Consider the following 23,278-nt stretch of genomic DNA (forward strand, 5'->3'; position numbering starts at 1 on the left):
TCGCCGGGACGAAATGGTCTTCTTAAGATAAGAGGCGATAATGTGCACAAAACTGCAATTAAGAGGGGAAGAATGATTAAGCAAATGAATGAACTGATAAGAGGTATACAGAGATGTGAATGAGGTAAAGCGGTTTAGTTGGGGGAAAGGAGTCAAAGGAACGGTAATGATGAGATAGAGTGAGCTAAGATATGAAGAGTAAATGATAGTGAATTAAGAGTGAATGAAGGTGAGTCAAGTGGTGATAGGGTAAATCAAGAGCGATGAAAATTGGAAATTTGGAGTAATAGAGCAAACTAAGTGTGATGGAAGTAAACCAGATATGGGGGATAGAGTGAATGAAGGTGGACCAAGCAGTGATAGGATGAATTAAGAGTGAATCAATTGTGAAGTAAGAGTGAATCGAGGGGTTATGGAGTGGGGGAGTGACTTGCAACAAAATATATGTGAGATTTGAGGGTCCAAGTGAGAACGACTCAGCAAGAAAATATGGTGAGTCACGGTTCGAGTTTGGTGAATCATAGGAAGGGTGACTTGCAAAAAAAGATGACTTTCAAAATGGCTCCAAATTGTGGTTTCAGAGTGATGATGACTCAGCAAAAAAAAGTGGTCGTCGTGTCATTGAGTTAGCGGCACTCAGGCTTTTTTGCCTTCAAGTCGCATTAGTTGTAGCATAAGGGACCAATAGTAATATTTTTTATTCTCACTACTCACGCACTTGCTCTGCCTCACCGCATCTCGTCATCGATGGCGCATCGGTGCCGTCACAATGGCTATCCACTTCGGGGCCAGCGACTATCCACAAACTTCCATAATGTAAAATAGGTTCGTCTATTATCTTCCATTATCAATTATTGTTTAACGCATTCATTCTTTTATTGGAAACCTTGCCGCATGTGACAATGCCTGAGACAGCATGCAGTGTAGTGGTAATGCTGTGTTCACCACAACAATTTCATAGACCAGCTTTAGCCGTCAGCACTATAGCATACTAAAGGATCATATTATGCTGCATAATTGGCTGCAGCCCTTAAGGCTGCATGAGATTGTGTTGATTTTATGGAGCTATCACTAAATATCCTAACTGCAAGCAAGCAGACGTTCTTATTTAGTGTGCCTTTTATTTCAAATAATGATCAATTTTGTTATTGAAATGAAATGAAAACAAACAGATGTAAGCAGCCTATAATGAAGGCGGCTGCCCATTTTTGCATAGTAGAAACTGTAATAATAAAATAATTCCTAAGGTAGGAAATATTAACGTACTAAGACAAAAAATTAGGGCCTGCAGTCCTATAGACAAATGAACATATAGAGATAAAAGGAGAAGTCAAGTTGTAAAGATTTCTCCAGAATATTTTTATTGTGAGACATTCTTTGCCTCATTTGGCGTGTAGGTCGGTAGGTCGGTCGGTTGGTTGGTCGGTCGTGAGATTGGTAAGAAGGTTTCTGCCGTACCTCGTTTTCAGCCATTTAAATAGAACATTACGTGCCCAATGATGAGTCTGAACCAGGTGCTCTCGTCGTATGCGTCTGGTGCAGCTTTCGTCGTGCCTGCGCATCAAGTCATTCGGCGGTTTCGTCTGTGTAACAAGAAGAATACAACATCTACGGAACTAGTGGCAATCAGACAGGCCGTTCAATATATTTCGCAACAGCCTCCTCAAGTATGGACAGTCTTCAGTGACGCAAAATCGGCTCTGCAACTACTTAGACTGGTGTTGAAAGAAAGCGCTTACAGAGTGTTGGCTCTTCAAACTGCCGAGCTATACACTTTACCGCAAGAAAACGGCCACCACATCACATTTCAGTGGATTCCCAGTCACTGTGGTATACACGGCAGCGAACTGGCTGATGACGAAGCGAAGAAAGCACTCGAAGAACCAGAGTCAGTGCTTGCAATTCCTTTTTCAAGAGCGGACGCCAACTGCCTCCTCTCCAGTGTCATCCGAAAATCGACAGAAAAGCACTGGGACAATCCGGATAATCGACACAGACGACTACAGAAATTGGTACCCTACCATGAAATTTAGGCTACCACTGAAAATTCAACGCAGCTGTGCCAGTCTTCTGCACAGACTAAGGCTGGGGGTAGCGTTTACGCGCGGATACGTGCACCTCATGCGACGCACTGAGTCTCCAGACTGTGAGTTGTGCCATGTAAATGAGACTATAGGCCATGTGCTTTGTGACTGTCCTAAGTACGTGGAAGAGCGTCAAAGGTTGAAGAATGACCTTACGCGTCTCGACAGCCCACCGTTGTCGGAGGAAGTTATTTTAGGCCCTTGGCCAGACGCTCAGTCGAGTTTCAAGGCCATCCAGGCGCTACTGAACTTTTTAAAAAGTACGGGCCTGGACTGTAGGCTTTGAGCATGCCAAATTGCTTGCCACATGTGTTACGTCCTCTCTCGTCATCGTCACCCATCATGCGCCTCTTTCTTCCCTCTTTATTTCCCTCTTCCCCTTCCCCCAACGCCGAGTAGCTGGCTAGAGGAATTTACCTCAGGCCAACCTCTCTGCATTTCGCATCATTAAACTTCTCTCTCTCTCTCTCTCAGGTGCTCTGATGGGTAGAGCTGGAACCTGTTGTGTAGAGCCTAATGCTTTACCCATAAGGCCGTCAGACGCATGCACATTTCTCTGCGCTGACGTAGGCTAGCATTTTGATATTACTGGCAGGTGCAGAAGGAGCAACAGTCTCAAAAATCGAGATGTCGTGCGCGAATGGCAGTTTCACAGACGCAGGAATGGAACACGCGTACACTTGTGAACCTCACCAGTGTTCATCGACTGTATTTTATACCTATAACTTAGTACGAACAAGTTACTGATAAAAGCGAGAGCACGCCAATTTCTCCGGTCCTACTGAGGGGGCGGCTAGCACTTTAACAACCACAAAGCCCGAATGCTATTCCACATCAAAGAACATTAAAACAGCTTATTCACGTTTATTTACGGCTATAGGGGGGTATATTGGTACAAAGAAAACAATGAAACAATAATTGTGTACCCATTAATTAGTACAGTAAATAATTACTTAGTAATTGATTTGCAGAACTATCCACAACTGAGAACTCCCTCCGGTATATCAAAAACACGTGTATGGGCCCTGCATAGGGTTTCCAGTGCTTAAATCAGAGTTTTAGGTGCCAAAATTAGCGTATCAAAAATGATACATTGGGCTTTGTGGGATTAAGATGCCAGCTGTGATACTTTATGGCCTTCGGGATCCTCCCACCTTCCCCAGTCCTTTCCCTGTGGCAGCCACCTCTTTAAGAAGTGAGATGACATTGTAAGGCCTTCGAAAACAGCCCAGGCCGTAATGGAACAGAGTGTAATGTTTCTTCGTTGGAGTACAGCAGATTGGTCGTCATGCCGCCACCGCCAGTACCCGTGTCGTCACCTTTGTCATTATCTTGATGCTGTCGTCATATACCCACTTGCTTGCCTTACATGAGCACGTTAGCCTATGTGGTAAAGCTTTGCAGAACACCAAAGATGCCGAATTAGCAGCTACCTGCATAATGCTTTGTATAACATTGATTACCACAATGTATGGGATATGTGCCACACTTATTTGTTATTTCTATAGAAAAAAACACTTTGGCGTCGCAAACGAGAAAGGTGGCAGTTACACACGTGTTGTTTTAGAGTGTTCCAATAGTATTCATGTAGTGAGTGCATATGAACGATCCTTGACGCCCTTTGCTTCTACATGAAACAACAGCCTGTTTGAAAAAAAAAAAGAGCGCATACACACGCTAAAAATGCATACAACACTTACGTTTTCCCCTAAATGACATTTCACCGATTTATTACATCCTCCAAGTGTCCCTTCAACAGAATGTTTATGTATAGAAATACAGAAACACTTATCGTGTCATTGTTGACTAACACTGCGGGAAAATGCACTCGCCTGATTAGGCACCGGTGGATAAAGCCAGCAGGAAATGAGTAACGTAGAAATGTATTCATTTGGCTGTGGTTTTCTGTCCCCTTTTATCCCGATGGAGTAAACGGTCTACTGGTTTTCGTAGGTAAGGTCAAGTTGAAGAAGGTTCTTGAGGTCTAGATAAATAATTTCACAAAATTTTCGTGCACACGTCCGCCTGTTATAGCAGAAACACTATGGTTCCATGGAAATTCTAGAACTCCTCCTTATTAGGTCGATCCAATTACTGAATTACATAGCGCTAGAGTTAAAGATACACCTAAAAACACTGTCTGCAACTGAGTACCACCTACACTAAATGGTTTATTTGTCGCATTTGTTGTGCTAAACACCATGATACGAATATGGCCACGCAGAGGAGTAGGTAGAACTTCTTTTAGAGCGCTTGAATCACAATGGAGAAAGAAGTCAATGGGGGAAAAACATGTTTGACTGCTAGTGAGGGCAAAAAGAATTTTGGCTCACGTCCAAAAAAATATTGAAAATGCACTTGTTGTATTAAGCTAGTCTCGGGGGGCCAGTCATGTTCTCGGCTTGTCTATAGTAGGACAGTAAGTTGATGTAACGGTATAATGGCGATACCGGTAAGCACGGCGTTGTCTGTTCGTCATTTCTTTGAGGCAGTGCATTGTTTATGTCAATCTTTCTTTATGGCAAAATTTCCAATTAGGAGTTATTATCGCGTTTCCAGTATTTTATTATGTGTTTCCTCCTCAACTTTGACACGTCACGCTTTCAATTTCGGCGTATTCGTGACGTGCTACGGTGTACTTCTTTGGCTTCATGGTGTCCTGTGACTTATGATATGTTCTCAATTTTCTTGTGTATCGAGAAGTAGCACGGACTATCGCCTGCTGTCGACATTTTCTTATGTATTATTGTTCATAAAAAAGCATACCCACAAAGACAAACTCCGCAAGGAGCTGAATGACATGAAATGCATTGCCTTGTGCGAGAGAAAGTGGGACGGTTCTGCACCTACGCGATGACATTGATGGACGTTTCCCTCCTTGCATCGCAGTTGCTATAACCCCGAAACCAAAACTGTCAGCCCACGGCATCTGAAACGGTCGTCAATGTTCCAATGCCTGCATTTTGTTCCCCTTTATTTTCAGTTGTCAGATGAGGATCCCAGTAAGGGTGTGCAGACAGCTGCAGGAGTGCCTGCCAAAAATAAAGACACCACAGTAGCAAAACAGCAACGGCGACATAGATGAATAAAAATATATAAAAAAACAAATTCTCGTGCTTGAATCTGCGGGAAATACAAGCCCTCTAACGTAAGCCTGAAAGCAGATTGACACACGTCGTGTACTAGGTTCGCAATCGCATTTCCGCTGGAAGCTCTTGCGCGCAAAGACGACGAGTGCCAGTATTTGAGACACAGCCTCTCTGACGGAAATAAACGTGGTCGGATGTGCCTTATACTTGAATAAAATTGATTCTTTTCCCAGCCACAAGTGACTTCAATGGTCTACCGTACGAGGGACCTACCAAAAGCAAGCCGAAAGACGAACTTCTTTTTTATATAAGACAAAGAGCATTCCAAATGCACACGGTGAGACAAGCGCGTTATATTTAATATATTTCTTCCAAACTAGTGGGAAAATATTGTGACAATGGATAGGGACGTAAAAAAGGAGTGCGAGACGAGTGCTCCATGTACCTCTCATATACAGGGTGTCCCAGCTATCACGCAGCACGATTCAAAAAAAGAGGAATGGCGCTACGCGAAGCAAACCTAGTGCGTATTGTTTCCACTACCGTGTAGTAGCCGCCAGTAATTTTTCCGTTACTGAGATTTAATTAGGTTCTCGTAATTAATTATCTAACTCGAGAAGTACTTTCCTAATTATCAAAGTGTCAATGAGAAAATTGTAGAGCACCATGAAAAACTACCGATACAGCTTTCCGTTGCTAAATACGGGCTACATAAATGTGTTTTTCCGAGTATGAAAGAAGCCCTGGAAAACACGCAGAATTGCCGCGCGACTGGCCGCTCGAGGCACTTTGTGTGTATTCGCGGGATTCTTTCACGCTCGGAAAAACACATTTATGTAGCACGTATTGAGCAACAGAAAGCTGTATCGGTAGTTTGTCATGGTGCTCTACAATTTTCTCATTAACATTTTGATAATTAGGACAGTACTTCTCGAGTTAGACAATTAATTATAATTACCTAATTAAATCTCAGTAGCAAAAAAATTACTGGCGGCTACTCCACTGTACTGGAAAAATACGCACTAGGTTTGCTTCACGCAACGCCGTTACTCTCTTTTTAAATCGTGCTGCGTGATAGCTGAGACACCCTGTATGTCTTCTTTTAAGAGCGAAGCTGTTTAACCTGGGCGTCTGCCGTCAGGTGTAACGCCGAAATGTGGGCGTTACACAATTTTAAATGCAGAGCATTTCTTTAAGTAACATGTAGCGTGCGCCGTCCGTCCGCAACAGCTCGAGCACAGGTGCGCCCTCTCCCCCACTCCTCCTCTCCCGCATCACGCTTGCTGCACATGTGCAGCGCGCGAACGCTGGAGCCGTTCTTCGCTGGAACGGTTCCGGGCGTTCGCGGTGTGCGCCTCGTGCAAGGACTCGCTGGTCCGCGGCGTCGTCCCTTCGATGTGCGTCGCCTACGGCTACAGGTACCCTCCGCGTCCTGCGCACCTGCCGGAACTCAACGCGGTGGAAGAACGGCTGATCTCGCCTCGACTGCCGTTCATGAGCATCCGGCGGTTGACGCGGGCGACGGGGCAGTACGGCATCAGGGGGCAGGTGGTCAACGTGCCGATCGAGGTCCCCGAGGTCGTGCTCCAGCTGCCCCGGGGGGTACCCGAAGACGCGGCCATCGACGTCAACATCAAGCGTCGGCGTTACAACTTTACGTTACCTACTTACGATTCTCTCTTCTCTCTCAACCCAGACCACCACCACACTAACAACACCAACACCACGGAACCCCACTATGCTCTGCATTTACACGTGTCCCTCGCGCGGGTGCATGCAACGGATCTTTTTTTCCCTTGATACACCTCACTAAGTATTCCTGTTGAGCATTATTCCGTTGAACTCACTTTCTTACACCTTCATGCAAGTGTCTTACCTAATTTCAATAAAATATCTTACTGTAGGCATCAGGTATTTACTGCAACTTTCACCTCGTTTACGCTGCCTAGTCTGATTCATCAGACATTGGCTGTCGTCGAATAGAGCAAGAGTAAACGCAAAGGTGACGAATATGTTCATCATGGTAGCGAAGGGACCAGTGCACAGTCAAAAACGAAGATTGCTTAAAGCTTTTGAAATTAAAGGTCAAACTAATCATTGAAACTTGGGGATGATTCTTTTCGGTTCAGGTTTTCATGGACGATATTGAGTTTCGTGAGCGCTTGCTGGGGATGAAAAAGAAATTAATCGTTGTGACAGCCAAGATTTCGAGTTCGTAAGGACAGCACCACCTGGAGAGCACAAGGCCTACGCACTCCGATCCATGACGTTATGCTACCAGGCCCGACTGCCATAGAATCTAATGGGGATGCTCCCGCGTAAGCAACAGTGATTGTGACGTCACCGCTTTCGTCACGCTAGCCTTGGTAATGGAGATTTCGGGCCAGGTAGTATGACGTCATAGATCGGAGTACGTATGCCTGTGATATCTAGGTGCTGTTGGTAAGGAGCACTACATTATGAGTAGGCAGCTTGTTTAGTTTACGCAGATGAGTAGGTATAGCTGTGCTCTATATATATATACACACCCACTTGTGAAATCTTCGCCTATTGCTCTCAGCAGCGAAATCATAATTTGTGCCTTTTACTGGCTTGAAACACAGATCCTCAGTGCTCGTAGGAAGTTGCCGCTAATGTGTGTAGATGTCTCAATGGGGGATTTTCCACATATTACACAAACCGGTTTCCTAAAACTGTTTGCAGTAGTGTTTTATTTTCATTCACTAGTTGTTTCACTGGGTACGACTTCCGAAAGCAATGCTCGGCTTATGTGAGACCAAGTATTGAAGGGCCCAGGAATAATTTTTGCCATTTTGGGTGCTGCAACGGGTCTATAAATCTCAGTACGCGATCAGTTTTTCACTCCGCCGTCACCGGAATGTGACGGCATCGTGCTCTATAACGGAACGCCACAGCCACAAAGACACTGTTTCTGGTGTTGCTTGAGTCATCGACTGTGGTTCAAATGAAAGTTCAGTACATCGACAGGACTACCATTGCATAATGTGCACTCTTCCTCTCTCTCTCACTCTTATAGTTACACACTTACGAATGTGAAACCGGAAGACTCTCTTTATTATCAATGAAGACCTGCGTATGACTTCAAAAAGATCCTACGCGTGTGAACACTCTTTCGCATGGAGGTTATTTGTTCCTGGAAGCGCTATTGCCTTTCCAACTTCTCGGGAGTTTCCAGCTCCTGCCTTTTTGCGTCGCTCTGATACATCTTTTGTGCTCCTGCCAACTTAGTCGGCGTTCTAGGCGATAGCGAAGTCGACGACCGCGGACTGCACGTCAGCTTTGGAGATAGGCACGGGGAGAAAAACGTGCGCAAGGAGGTCGTTTCTACATTTCTGGCCGCTCAATGCCTGTGACCATAAACCAACAATGCGACTTCCTTGCCCAATTTACCACGCGTTTTCTATTTTACACAATGTTAGAACCCCCTGCCTGACATTTCCGGCACTCCTTCCTCTGAAACGGCACCAAGAGCAGCCCGTCAGTATTCATGTACGCCATAAGCAACTTTGCGGCTCATCGAACTAAAACAGACAAACTTACAAAAGCACCTTTGGTACCGGGCGTTTCTCTACAGTTCGCTTTTAACGTTATTTAAAGCTTTAACAAAAACTTACTTTTCCCTCATGAATGCTGCTTTCTTGTACTCTTAACCGTGTTTACGTTTTTTAGAAACTTGTTTTCCGTAGCGAGCATCGTTTGAAACTTTCATAGAAAGCAGGAACTTTCTGTTCAGAGACCAACCTTTTCCTGGACAGACGCACATACGTGTAGTTTTCACTCCTATTACTCAGACAGGCATTCATGCACGTGGAGTGAGTTCGCCAGAGCAGTCTTATTGCATACACGAGCGTTTCTTCTTGGAGAATGTGGTGCGTATGCACTTAACCTGCCCGAAAACGTCGTTGATTTTGTGGCAGTAGTGTTTATTACATCCCCAATTAATGTTGTCAGTGTCCTTTTCACAGCTTTTTAATTAGGGCTTGGTTGCAGCGTCCGCACTCTGTCTCACAGGTTTTCTCTGAGGTGTTTTATTTGAATTTGAACGTATAGGTGGAATTTGGCTCGAGGAATGATTCTGCGTTACTCTTTGCCTCCCTAGGCTTTCAGGCTTTTTCGTGTATGTAATGAGGTGTACATGTACATTTCAACCATGTGAACTAAATAATCTTATGTAACTATTGGACAAACTTGCGGAATGTAGACGTTAAACCCTTGAAGATATATACATGACCTCTTCCATATGTGTATTGCCAAGGCTTCAGAAAACAATAATGGACGTCTTTGTGCAATTAGGACCTGCTACCGTGGCTACAAGCGGTCTGTTATATTTCTGATCGTTTTATAAATCTTCAAATTATTTATTTCATAATGATTCGTTACGCAACATTTGTATTATCATCTAATTATGCATAATTCATTGAAAAAGCTTGTGGCTTTGTCTCTAAACACCGAAATCGTGTTTTAGACCAGCTAAGGTTCTGCAGTAGTGATTTTAGGACTCGAAAGTCAGATTTATTTAGTGTTCAAAAACGCAGTCAGATGGCAATTTTAAAATGAAGCTTTCTGTAGTGGTCACGCTTAGGCGGTTGTCGCAGATTAAGGAGAAGTGCGGTGGCAAACTTCTCTCTCTCTCTCTCTCTTATTTTTCCCTCTTTTGTTTATTTTATCACGTGCACGAACAACATCACGAAGGCTGAGTCAAAAAGATATATGCAGATCCAACTTCGCATGTTGGAATCTGAGAAGCGAAGTTTTTGTGAAGCTGTTAATAAGGGTCATGGTTGTGAGTATATTCTGCACAGCGTTTAGCACCATTGCGATTACCTGGCTGCCAGGGAAAACAGCAGCATGCGTAGATTCTCCACCATGTGTCCTAAGTTATGGTCTCCAGGTTTGCCCCATTTTGTTGTTACACTTTAACCGGGGTCGGAGCGCTGACTAGAGTGATCCGAAACTGGAGATAGTGCAACAGTAAACTGCACTTTACGTGGCAAAATCAGATGCGCCAAACTCCACTCTCTATGAATGTAGGCCTAGAAAGGTTTGGTTTATTAAATGAATCGTGGCTCTTGATGGCGTAAATTTGTTACAGTTAGAATATTTTGCAGTGATTTTGTAGTGATTCCTTTTATCACTCAATATGCCCGTATAAAGCAAGGCCAGCATCCAGGACACCCGTAAGGGTAGTAAAAAAGTGGTGCTATCCTGTGTGTAAGCTATTCGGCAAGACAGCAGCACCCCGCCACGGTCAGGATCGTCCGAGAGGGTTCGCAAAGAGAGTTCGCTTAAATATGAGGATCCCATTCACTCTAAAAAGTCAGTTTAGGCGAAAGCTTTCTTGGTATTCTTTAAATGAATAACAGGAGAGCTTCGTGCCTTTATGGCGCACCGGCTACTCCCAGTCACAAAGCGAAGCAAAGCGCTAGTTGACTGGGCTACTCCCAGGCACTTAGCGAAGCGTAAAAACGGCGAAAATTGTTGGAAAATACGCCACTCAGGAGAACACCACATGAATAAGCAACATACACTACAACAGTAAATGAACCACCAACTTTGGTGCATGAGTTACGTACACATGTGCACATATAAAGTCAAATATTTTGAATGAACAAAAAACAGAACACCAGTAATTACACATAACGTAAAAACACGATCACCACATATATCAATGATGAATATAGGACAAGTGTTTTTATAGCATTCATTTAGCTTATTATGATAGACTGAAATTTATTATTTGCCAAAATGTTTGTATCTTCGAAAAACTTTTTCAAAGCAAGAAATACTCTTTTCTGAAGGACCCACTCTTGGCCATGGACCAAGTATCCTTTTTAGAGTGAATGATCTTCTATCTAAAAGCAATAAATTTGCTTGCAATACCCTTCGTGGCGAATAATATGTTGTGAACTCGAGGAGGAGATGATGTACGTCGTCGTCTGGATGGCCGCAAGCACACTGCGGAGTAGAGGCACGTTTTATGGCTGTATAAAAAGTGTTGCGTAAATTCAGTACCAAGCCGCCGCAGGTGCACTAATGCTTCTAATTTCCTGTTTTCTCTCAGACTGGAAGGAAGTGATAGATTTATACATGGGCCTATAAAGTATAACTCCGACTTTTTAGAATGCTTCCACGGGAAAGAAAAAGGTGCAGTCATTCCACGTGAATAGAGGTAGAAGATTATCTGTCAACATTACTTCCGTCTCATATGCAAGATATGCTACTGTGGATAAGCGAAGTGGCTGGTTTGGCAGTCAAGCCATTTATTCCGGCCACGTTTACAAAAAATGTTGACAAGATACACCATGTACCTGTTTATTATACGGAAGAACAGCTGGTTGACTGCCTGAAGGATTTTGGAGGGACATATGCCCGTCGCCAGGCACGCAATAATCGCCAAGAAGACGAAGCGACATAATCAGACCCTCTAAAAACCGTTATTCTCCATTACAGCGAAGGCAAACCACTGCCCCAAAGAGTGGACTTCGGTTTCACACGTCCTCCTTTCACGAAAGCTTTCATTGATGTTTGCGAATGGCGTCGAAGGAATTAACATAATGGAATGATGACGACAGAATATCGACAATGCGTATGACGATGACGATATGACAATGCAATGGCGGTGACAGAGAGTTAAAGCGAAGCTTCCCTCGCCTATCCACCTGGGTTGGGCTCGGTTGCTGGCTGAGCGCGTTCCGTATCTCGGCGCATATTACAGCGAAGCTGTTATAGGCTAGGTTCCAGGAAATCGCGTCCGGCAACAACCGGAAATATGTCAACAATTTCAGACGCGTCGCGCCACCTTGTGGCGTCGTATAAAAACATCCGGATGGCGGCGTTTTAAAACTTCGGGATGGTAAAAAAAAAAAAAAACTGCGTGCTTGCATTGCTTGCACCGGAGCTTGCATGTTTGCGTTGCTTGCACCGGAGCTTGGATGCTTGCGTTGCTTGCTTGACCAGCGCACCATCAGAATTGATGCGGGAGCGTTGCTTGCTTACTGGTAGAAAACGATGACTACGGCTGACCTGCACACTATCAGAATTGTTGCGTGAGCCTTTGTATATAGGTATAAGACACGGTGTCGGGCCGGTGTAGTAAGTGAATAGTGAAGTAAGTAGTAGTAAGTGTACCATTTGGCTTCGACTACACGGTTTTCGCTCAAGGACGTTGAAGGTCGACTGAACGATGTGACATATAAGGTATTCGCCTTAATAAAATCACGTGTGGTGTATACCCGCATTGGATATGCGGGTTAGAGCCAGGGACAGGAAGGAAAGAAAGAAAGAAACAAGGAGAGAAAGAAATAACGTGTGGCTCACACATACGTGCTTTGTCTTTTCAACCGTCTAACATAACCACCAAATTAAAAAAAATATTAATAAACAAAACTAACCGCTCCGCTGGTTTTCCATCTTCACGTACATAGTGGAAAGGCTCTAAGTTTTATCTATGGATATATAAATATAAAGGCTATGTGTGCGCCGAATGAAATTACCTGCGAACGAGGTTATATAAAGTGTAAGTACGCGAACCTCGGTGCTGTGTAAACTTAAAATAAATTGCGTCATAGAACCGGAACATCTAAGGTCGGCTCACAGATGTAATTAAAAATTCACCGTGTTTTACAACGTGTTCATGGAAAGGTGAGTTATACTGTCATGGTGCACCGAAACAAGGAGACGAGAACATGTATTGCTAAATACTCACAGAACAGTTACGAGTGCGTAACGCGAATGTTTAATCTTTAGCTGTGAGGCGGGCTCGGCGTTTCAGCTCCCGATAGCGAGCTCGCCGAATCGCTAGCGGGTCGGAAGGTCCTGCTTCCTCTACCTTCTATTCCTTCAGAAACAGTGCTGCTCTCCGGCTATTCCAAGAACTTTTCTCCTCTTTTGGCATAATGAAAAAAGCGGGGTGTCTGTACTTTCGCCCCACTTCCCCTACGTGTGTTCGGACTGCAAGTGCTTCGCGAGTGCATGCTTCATCTGCACTATCTTTTTTATCCCTTTCCCTTCTGATTCCATTCGTACCATTTTCTCTTCCTGGCCATCCTTCTGTGTATTCTTGCCCTCACGCCGCTACTTATACATTTCATGTATAGAGCACGCTGCCTTGGAAACACCTGCCTGGCCATTTCCTGTTGGAGCCCCGGGCAGCCATCCTGATTGGCGGCGCCGGCGGCACCTGCCTACATCTGCGTTCTGTCCAATCAGAGCGTGCCTAAGGGCGCACGGATTACAGCAGCCGTCAAGTTCTCAATAAAACTATTCGCATGCCGCGGGTGCTGCCGGGGCGGGGGGTGGGTGGCCCTGGGGGGCTGTTAGGTTCACTGCTCTAGCTTCGCCGCTGCCGGCGCCTTTTTAACCCCTTATTCAGGAGGCAGCTCCTCGACTTTGTTCCGGCTTTTAAAACTGCGTCAAAGGTGTCTGAGTATTTGTGTTTTGTCTACACTTCAGGCTTGCCTCCGCTCTTTCTTTTAATAATTGGCTTTTCTTTTAAATTCTTTGGGATGCTGTGGCATCCCCTTTTTCATTTATTTTACTATTGGCACTTACGCCTGCTGTGCCTTTCTGGTGGTGCGGGCTTCCCATTTTATTTTGAATTTTTTAAATGTTTCGAGACACAAAAACTGCAGTCACGGACACCGCGAGCGTACGGCGCTAATGCGGGGAAACGGAGAAGCGCGGATGGCGTCGGCCGCACCTCTGCGCGTTGCCTCGTTGGTGCTGCTACAATTTTTTTTCTCTCTCTCTCTCATTTCCTCCTTCTCTCTCGCGAGCTATAGCGCGCGACGCTCCGCGAAGTTGCTAGGCAACGCAGTGGCAGGCGGCACACATTACGACCTGTGTAAACAGCTCCGCTGTTAATATATCTTTAGTCCCTTTGACGTGGTTAGCTTTCCTGGTTTTGTCATGTTACGCGACAGATAAGCGAAGTTACCGCGGTCCGAAACTATTTCACCAATGGCGGGTGGCTATTGGTGACGAAAGCGTAGAACTGCGAAGATTTTTGTTTTATTCGGCATAATATTTCTAATCAATGTGTACATTTTGAGATGGGAAGTTTTCACGGTGTCAGGAAGTCGCGTGACAAACAGGTATAGTGGGCGTGGCCGAACAAATTTTCATCAATCGCAGAGGTCTAATATGAAAAAAAAAAACAGCTTTGCGTTACAGAGGACATGAGCACGGGGGATAGAACAAATGTTAAGGATGGCTTTCCAATTATAATTCGTATATATTCGAAAGCAGTGTATAATACATTATTAGTTGCGCTTTAGATGTCTTAGTGTTATTCGCAGAATTCTAATATTGCTATTTCAACATCGTGATTTCGATTTGTTCTTCAATATTTGACAATTCGTGTAAGTGCATACACCAGAACCGATCTCACGATGAATGACGAGGCTAATGCGATTTGTATTGAAGCACTGCAGCGATGCGCCTTATCTCCTGAGCCGATAATCGTCATGCATGAGGCGTGTAGGCAGCTGGGCGCCTCACTCGCGCATGCGCCTGGACGCACGACGCCATCTAGCGGTACCTCCGTGAAATCCGTATGTGGCGCGTGCCTAAATATATGCTCAGACAAGATTTTCTGAATATGCATCATTATATGGGTTCGATTCCACCGAGCCGCGGAGATGTCTTGAAGGAACAATAGACAATAATATGCATTAGACAACAACCACTTTTTTTACATTCACTCGTATGCTTCTATTGTGCCAAAACCTGTCAGATATCAAACTACCTCTGTCAGATGATCGCCGGCTGTTGAATATGATAATGATTTCACAATGATGTACATACCCACAACGGGGTCAAGAGCTGCAGCCAAAATTGACGTTTTTGCTAGATGCACGTGTTTGCCTGTCTGAGTATTGTGTCTGCACCTAAAGCTTATATGTTGTAGAGGACTACTGTCTTTTTTCATGCAGTAAAAAATAATTATGGACATATTTACGCCATCAAGCTGCTTCCCTGGGTAGCCGCAGTTCAAATTCCGCCACCGGATGTGCTTTTTTTATGGTGATTAGGAATCTACTCGCCGAGAACCGGACCAATGGCCCACCGACCGACCGACCCACGCCAAATCACGCAATGGTAGTCAAAAAAAAAAAAAGCTTCAATTTAAGATGTTTAGACTTGGTCAAGAGATTCCAGCACTAATGATGATTATATAGTTTTATTTAAAGAGGGATGGCTCATAAGTTCATTGAAGACAATCGATTGGGCCATGACGACAGGACCATCAACTGTGAAATACTTCCCCGCACGTTAATAACACAAAACACAAAAAAGCACAAGTGCCCGTGATGTCGAGTTTGGCTTACATCTAAGATTTTTCAGTGCTTCTGGATGTGATATAAGCGTAAATATATTCGTTCAAGCTTAAGTTCAACCAGCCTGCCTTTAGAGCCGGGTTTGGTAGGCACAGTCAAACAGTAGAGGCAAGCAACGAAAGAACACAAGTGGCAGCAGCTGTCGACGTTTTTTTTGTTTTGTTTTTTTAGAGGATATGTAAAATATGTATGATGACTGCATCACTTGACGCTTTTCACTTATACAATGTGTGCAAAGCATTTGCATGTATGGGGCGGGATCCCTATTTTTCTATTTTATACAAGTGCTATTTCTCGAAAACTGCGCTGTTTTGTTGCTGTCGAGGTTGCTGTAGCATTACGGTTACTATAATTCTACTTCCTTCTTTTCAGTTACCATCTAAGGTTACTAGAATGCTACTCCATTATGCATTCTCCACAAAAATCACATAGAGAAGACAGGCGAAAGGGTGTGGAGAAGACGCGCACGGATGCGAGAAAAAGTTAAGGCGCCTTCAGATGTATTGTTTTAATAGCGCATCATGGGTCTCCCAGAGGAGTGAGAACTGCGTGAACCATTTGCAGTCTGTTTGCGAAAATATTGAACATTTGCTCCAATACAACTTATCTGACATGCACAGACCACGTTTGGTCATCAGCCCTTCCCTGCATCTTCTCATTGCCCCTTGTTGAGAAGCATGAGTCGTTTTCGATCATTACGTTGCAGTTTTAGGCATCCTATACCCCGTTTCCGCCGACAGTGCTTTTTTCTCATAATATTATCATTGCGCATCTGCCTATGAAAAGGAGTCTTTAAAGGCCGTTCAAGTGGCGCTACACAATCACAAATTTTAAAGCTTTGTTTCTACAAATAAAAAATAACAAATTATGCCTGCTATAGCAATAGCTATAGCTCGTAACTGGAACTCAGGAGAAGCAGATAATTTGATAATAACGCAACGAAATAAGTGTGTTAACCATGACATAGGCCGTTTTCAGTTTAATTTATGAGAACAGTGTTATCAGAAAAGGCAATATTTCGTTTTCATGATGACATTACCATGTTAGCGCTGTCTGCAACTTGTCTGTAAACCTTTAAAAATCTGTTAGCATGAACCTTAATCCGTTCTTTGACACGAATATTGTGTATTTGTGATATTTGTTGAAGTGTATAATAAGAAAATGAAATTTACAGCACGTTCCTAAACATGGTGACATCGTGGTGTGCAGCCTTACCGCAGAAATAAGCTGTGAACATTGTCATCACTATGTTCTGTTCATGTATTGATTAGATGTGTCTGTTGAGCCTAGAGGCATACATTTCAACGGTTTGGTTTAGAGGCTATCCCTCTTCCTCATTTTGGTTTTTATATTACCTACACTGTAGTAAATTGTATTTCTTTATTTTGTTTTACATTACCAGAGACATGCGAGCACTCTGCACAAGTACGTGTCTTGAGAATGTAGCTGACAATCTAACAACTATATACATGAACGCATATTTCTTGCTCGGGAGATTTTGTTTCTGGATGCACAAGTGAATGTTATTCATTTCGTTATTAAACTGTGACAAAATGGAATGTCAAACTTTCTGAAATGTTTGCACGAAATCTTTCTCAGTCACATCTTATATGTCTTGTTCACTTTATTATTCTCAGAGTCTGCATTTTATCCTTTTTTATAACACGTTGGAGCAGCAGTAACCGGCAGTATGTTAGTAGTCGAAACCGAAACAGTAGGCAAGATCTTCTTATATACATTCTAATAAAAAAGACAATGGACCGTACGACGAATGGGACCACTGTCTTTGTTGCGACTTCCTTGCATTTTTAATTTGATCGCCGACATTTAAGCGCACATGAAACGGAATTATTCAGAAATGCCAAACCTAGACATGTTATAGGCAGAAATATTTTTCCGGGAAGCATATGACTTGTCCTACCCACTTGTCTGTTGAGCTTACAGATTAGTGTCAGCCATTCAGAGAGGTGATAAGACGTCCTACACTCAATGAACGAGCACACAGCAATCGCTTGTACTTACTATAAAAAAATTTCGAAGTTTTTTTTGTGTGTGTGCAAATGTATATATCTTCTTCAGACTAATCATTCGCTATAGAGATAACCCATCTGCGGGCACGAACTAAATGCATAGTGAAACACACGCCCGTCTATTGGGAAATTACAGCGTCGAAGGCCAATAAACAGCCCATTTAACACGCACACTTTGAATGCGCGAACGTCCGAGTCTAACCCAGCTTCTTTTTATCTTCGATCTGCACTGGAAAGACGTAACATCGCGGGAGCACTGCTTGGTTCTCGCTGAAGGGAGTTAAAACAACCACTGGCATCGCTTTTAAATCGAAACATATGGCGACCTCGAGTCTTCGCTGACACCATACAAAATCAAACCTCTACACGTGCCGCAACATGCAGCACCGCGAGGTTCTGAAAGACTTCCAGCCAAAATATCACTCCTTCTCTCCAGGAAAGCAAGGTTGCTTTTGCAGCTGCAGATATAACTCTGTTTCGGTGGGACACATCGGTGACACGCGCTGCCTTCGCACCCAGGCGCAGCCCCCACCGGGGCTGACCGTTATGGATGGTTACATTTGTAGGAAGTCCCAGAAGGCAATTTATTTCCTCGAATTTAATAACGGTCCAGGAGACGCGTCAGAACCCAGCTCAGACGTCGTCATCTTCACCTCGCCCTTTTTTTTTTCTCCCGTGTATAGCAATGATTCCGAGCTTGTATTTGCCTTCCTTTGCTTCGGCGTTCATTGACTCCTGTCTGTTGCCCGCTGGTTATTTACTTTTCATGTCTCCTTATTCAACTGTTGAAGCAGTCTCGGAGGGAAAGCAGTCGTGGCGTGAAAAACAGAAAATGTCTGTGACGCTTCCTGACGGATGCTGAAATGTTTGCGCGTGCCTCCATCGAAGCGTCGTTTCTTTTCAGTTCTTTTTACTCCTCTTGTCCGGTGCAAACAATTTTTGTGTCCCTGCCCCGACGTGCCCTGTAAATAAAAGGAAGGAAAAAGAGTAACGAACATTTTACGGCGTCTTTGATTACACAGCGACCTGAACACTGAACAGCAAAACTGTTTGTTGGTCCACATTTGTCATATATTGTTCATAAGTCTGCACGAAGTGCACTGGTAGAATCATAGGCATAGACATCTTAAACTTTTTTTGCGATGTATTTTCCCTCAGCATCTACACGCAGGCTCTGAGTGGCGCACTTTCGTTAACTATATTTCAGTGCAAGTGTTTTACGCATGAAATGTGTAGGGTAATAGAACCCTACAACAACCGACATTCGTTTTCATGTTTTCTAAAAGGTAAGTATATAAAGGTGTAGAAATCAATAATGCTTTCGAAAGCCTCCCAAGCGCTTATGACATTCGCTTTGTGCAGATGCGGTCACACCGGCAAGCTCCAAATGAAGACATAACCGAATACGTTTATGACAAGCTGTCACTCCTTCGCGCCTGCAACCTTCTCTATAGGCTGCCCCAGCTACCAAGCAGTATGTCATATATGGCATCCACGACCACACACATGCTGTCGTCCTATCAGAGTATGCGTTAGAGACAGCGCTTGACGATTTTGTGAGCAAGGCTTCAGTGTAGCAGAGCGCAGCGTCCAGATGCCGCCGCGCAGCAGTGTGCTATCTCGCAAGCTCCCCTGCAGCAATGGGGCTGCAATTCCATTGGCAACGTTGGCCACTGCTCGAACGATGGGTTGCACGCTACAAGACATCAAATGTGATACTAGAGCAGCACGCTGCCGCTGCTGCCAGTTCGCGTCGATGGTATGAGAGACATGACAGAGTTCCTGGACAAGGGGGGGGTGTTGTGCGTTCGGCCCTGCTTCGGAGAAACGCCCATCTCACTCAGCAGCCCTGGACTCAGCCACCCTTACGAAGTCTGGGGGAAAGTGTACAGCTCGCAGGCACCATTGACCTGCAGCTACAGCTACATACAACCACTGGAACAATGTGTCTGGCACAACACAAGAACACCTTCTAAACCTAGATGACTTGCTTGGAATGCTCTTCAACGCCGTATTCCGACTAAACCATGAGAAATGCCACTTTGGACTGACAGCCATCTCCTATCTGGACTACACCCCCTCAAAGAAAGACGTCCAGCCTCTCCCTGAAAGGATATCAGCCGTTACAAACTTCCCTACTCCGACGTGCATTAAACAGCAGCGCTCTTTCTTGCGCAAACGCATCTTACCTGCGAATGTTTGTTACGTTCCAGTCGGCAACTGCATTGCACTGACCTGCTCTGACCTGCTCAAGAAAGGAGCACGTTTAAATGCGGTCAACCGAAGGAATGTGGCGTTCTAGTAGCTCAAACATCAGCTAACCGATAACCATGTACTGAGGCATTTCACTTACGACCTGATCACAGAGGTGTACACAGACGCTAGCCAGGATGGGCTCGGAGCAGTACTTATGCAGGGAGATCCAGATGGTGCTGAGCATATCGTCGTCTATTCCAGCCGAATACTGTCAGATACTGAACGTCACTACCACTCCAATGAACTGGAATGCCTAGCCGTTGTATGTAACTTGATGACAAATTTAGACAGTGTCTATTAAGTCGCAAATTTGCGGTTGTAAAAGATAATACAGCAAGATCATAGTTGATCACAAATAAACAACCGAAGCATAGGTTCGCGTAATGGATAATACAACTGTAAGAATAAAACTGCGCCGGTATTTTGAACCAAGTGGCTGACTCATTTTCGCGAAATCCTGGACATAAGGAAGGCCAGATATTATTTTCACAGCAGGACGTCACCGAGGCCATACATGAAGAAGCTCATGTGGCGCTATGGTAGCTTCATTTGCAGATGCGCAATACCACAGCAAGTTAGTCATGCGCACGAAACTCTGCATCGTCGTCATCAGAAGAATAACAGGCAAGATAAAGAACACCTTCTACTCATGTCTGCTTCGTTGCAGCCTGGTGTTTTTCACGCCAGCCAGGACAGACGCGAAGGCGAACTTATAAGTCGGCGAGAGACGCTGAAAAAAAAGTACAGGAATGCTTCTGGTGGCCCAGAATTGGTAAGAGTGTTCGCACTTACATATCTAGCTGAGAAATATGCCACCAAGACATGCGGCTTTTAGGATGCCAGCATGGGCTACTGACACCCATTCCACTTTCTGCTACAATCGTTCACGTGGTTGGCTTCAAGCATGTTGGCCCCCTTAAAACAACTGCGGCTGGCAATCGCTACATCCTGATTGCTGTTAACCACCTATCCAAATTTGCCGAGACACCCACCCTTCTCTGGCTCCCAGCTGAGTGAGAAGATATTTTGAAGAGCGATTTGAACTGAGGCAGTGTCCTCAAAAAAAGATTACTCCATCTCCCGCTAAAGGGAACCATGTGTGGATGCGAAGCAGCGGGGAGATGGTTAACTTGAGCGTGAGATGGTTTCGCGGCAGCGGCCCGAGCGCTCATCGCGGCACTGCACAGGAGAGAGAATGAGGCGCGCGCGCTCCGTTATTTTCATACCGCGGAACTACCGTGGCGCCCCCAGCGGACTATGCAGGTGTCGCAACACCTGTTGAGCGCACCGCTCCTGATTTATAGAGGAGAGAAAGGAGGGAGCGTAGGAGAGGAGAGAGAAGGAGGGGACGCGCATGCGCTGTGGGGGTGTGGCACGCGGGCACCGCTCCGGACAGGATTCCTAGAGGAGAGAAAGGGGGGAGCGTAGGAGAGGAGAGAGAGGGGGAGGGGACGCGCATGTGCTGTGTGGGTGTGGGACGCGGGAGGGACCGACAGAGCCGCCGGCAAGAAATGCTTCGCATTAAAAAAAAAAGAAAATCACACCATCTCACCTTACGGGCAACCATGCTGGGATGCGAAAGCATCGCGGGGGGTGCGTATCGAGTTTCCGTTTCGTTTCACTTGGCAACACAACCCAATGAAAGACTGAGAGGATGTATGGAGAAGAGAGGAGACGTTTGTACGGGGTCCGACGGCCGCGTTACGCTGACGTTCGTTCTGGACGCTCCCGACCTTGCTCAGGTTGTTGTCGAACCAAAGGCGGTCGCACACGTTGCAGCTGTGCCCGAAGCTCCAATCGAGGAAGTCACGCTTGAACGGCGCGTCAGCACCGTCGAAGCCCGGGCGTTGTAATGGCCTCGAACGTGTTACAGCTTTGGCCGCAGACTCGCGTTGCCTCGTCGCGCTGCCGTTGCGCTTCGACTTTCCGAGCCCGGAGTTCGAGGTCGGCTTGATAACGCTGACGTTCCACTTCGGCGTGCCGAGCCCGTGTTGCTTCCGTAGAAGTTTCCTGCCGACATTGACGTTTACGTTCGGCTTCCCTGGCTCTAGGTTCGGGGTCCGCTTGCCGACGCTGACAGTTTACGTTCGGCTTCCCGAGCCTTCCTCGGCTCGGTGAAGGTGGCGCTGCCGCTACAACTAGCGCCGACGTTGACGTTCATGGCGTTTCGCACATCGTTGCACAGAGAGAGAATGACGGAAGCACAGCGGTCGCACGCTTTATACTGCGCCGCGACACTTGCGCCGCCTACCGGCGTACCCTGAGAGAGGGAGTGAGATATATGCAATGATTTGCTCCGCCTCAGCTGTAGTGGAGAGGAGGAGAGGGAAGGAGAAGAGCGCACACCTGCGTAGGAGAGGAGAATGAGGGAGACTTGCGCATGCGCAGTATGGGTGCGGACGCCTGCAGAACGGACACTGCCCCAAGCATAAGATGCTCTCGCATCTAAAAAATGTCGGATTGGGCGCTCACTTTCCGCAACTTCGAACTCCGTGCGTACTTCCGCCTAGCAAGAGTTGATCACCACTATATGCTTCAGCGTACCGCGCGCAATGCAAACGGCCTGATGAAGAGAGCTAATCAGATAATTCAATCCCGTTTCCCGCTACTGCAGAAACAGTAAGCCGGGAAAAGTAGACGGACGAAAATATCCAAGTTTCTACTTACGCAGCGAACACTTGTCTACAGAACTAATATCGTACATCATCGTACGAAATAGACTATGGCAACTTGCCCCAACTTGACGCGCTTAGTTTTGGTACCCCCATCAGATTCGGACGCCTCATCGCGCGACTGCGATGCGCACAATGTTAAAGAGACTCGCAAGAATGCTGCGAAAACTCAAGAAGTTCAAAAGCGTCATTTCGAACGCCGGCATCGTCCCACGCTGCAGTACCAGATAGGAGATGAGATAAGGTTCCAACGAGGTAGCCGGTACCCGAGCAAGGAATTACGCACCAAGTTTGAGGGCCCTTTTCTGATTACAGAATTCTTGGGGGAGAACACTTGACGTGTTTGCTCTCTGGATTAACAGGTAAACTTGGACTGGAGAAGGAAATATTTTTTTTGTCCGCGTGTTTCGTCTCAAGAAGAGAATTAAGAGACAAATCTTACATTGTTAGGTGCCGAGCTTAAAAAAAAAGTTTCAGTGACGTTTAACTTCGTGAACGCGGATTACGCACAAGTGTATGGGTGCTATTCAGCATTTGTGCATTACGCGTAGATTGTTTTAAAAATGTTTGATTGTGCCTAAGTGTGGCGGTTTTTTCAAGGATAATTTTTCATTTTGTATGCTTTATGTCCGTTTTTCGATTTTTATAAATTTTGAAGTGCCATGAGGAAAGATGGTAAGGCGCTGTAAAGAAATGCACAGTCTTAATCATTTCAGGCTATTTGCTAATGCACTGTTCACATTATTCATCCCCCCTTCCTCCTCTTCTGGAGTCTCCTGGGCACGCCAA

Source organism: Dermacentor silvarum, chromosome 2 (genome assembly GCF_013339745.2).
Source record: "Dermacentor silvarum isolate Dsil-2018 chromosome 2, BIME_Dsil_1.4, whole genome shotgun sequence".
Lineage (NCBI taxonomy): Eukaryota > Metazoa > Arthropoda > Arachnida > Ixodida > Ixodidae > Dermacentor > Dermacentor silvarum.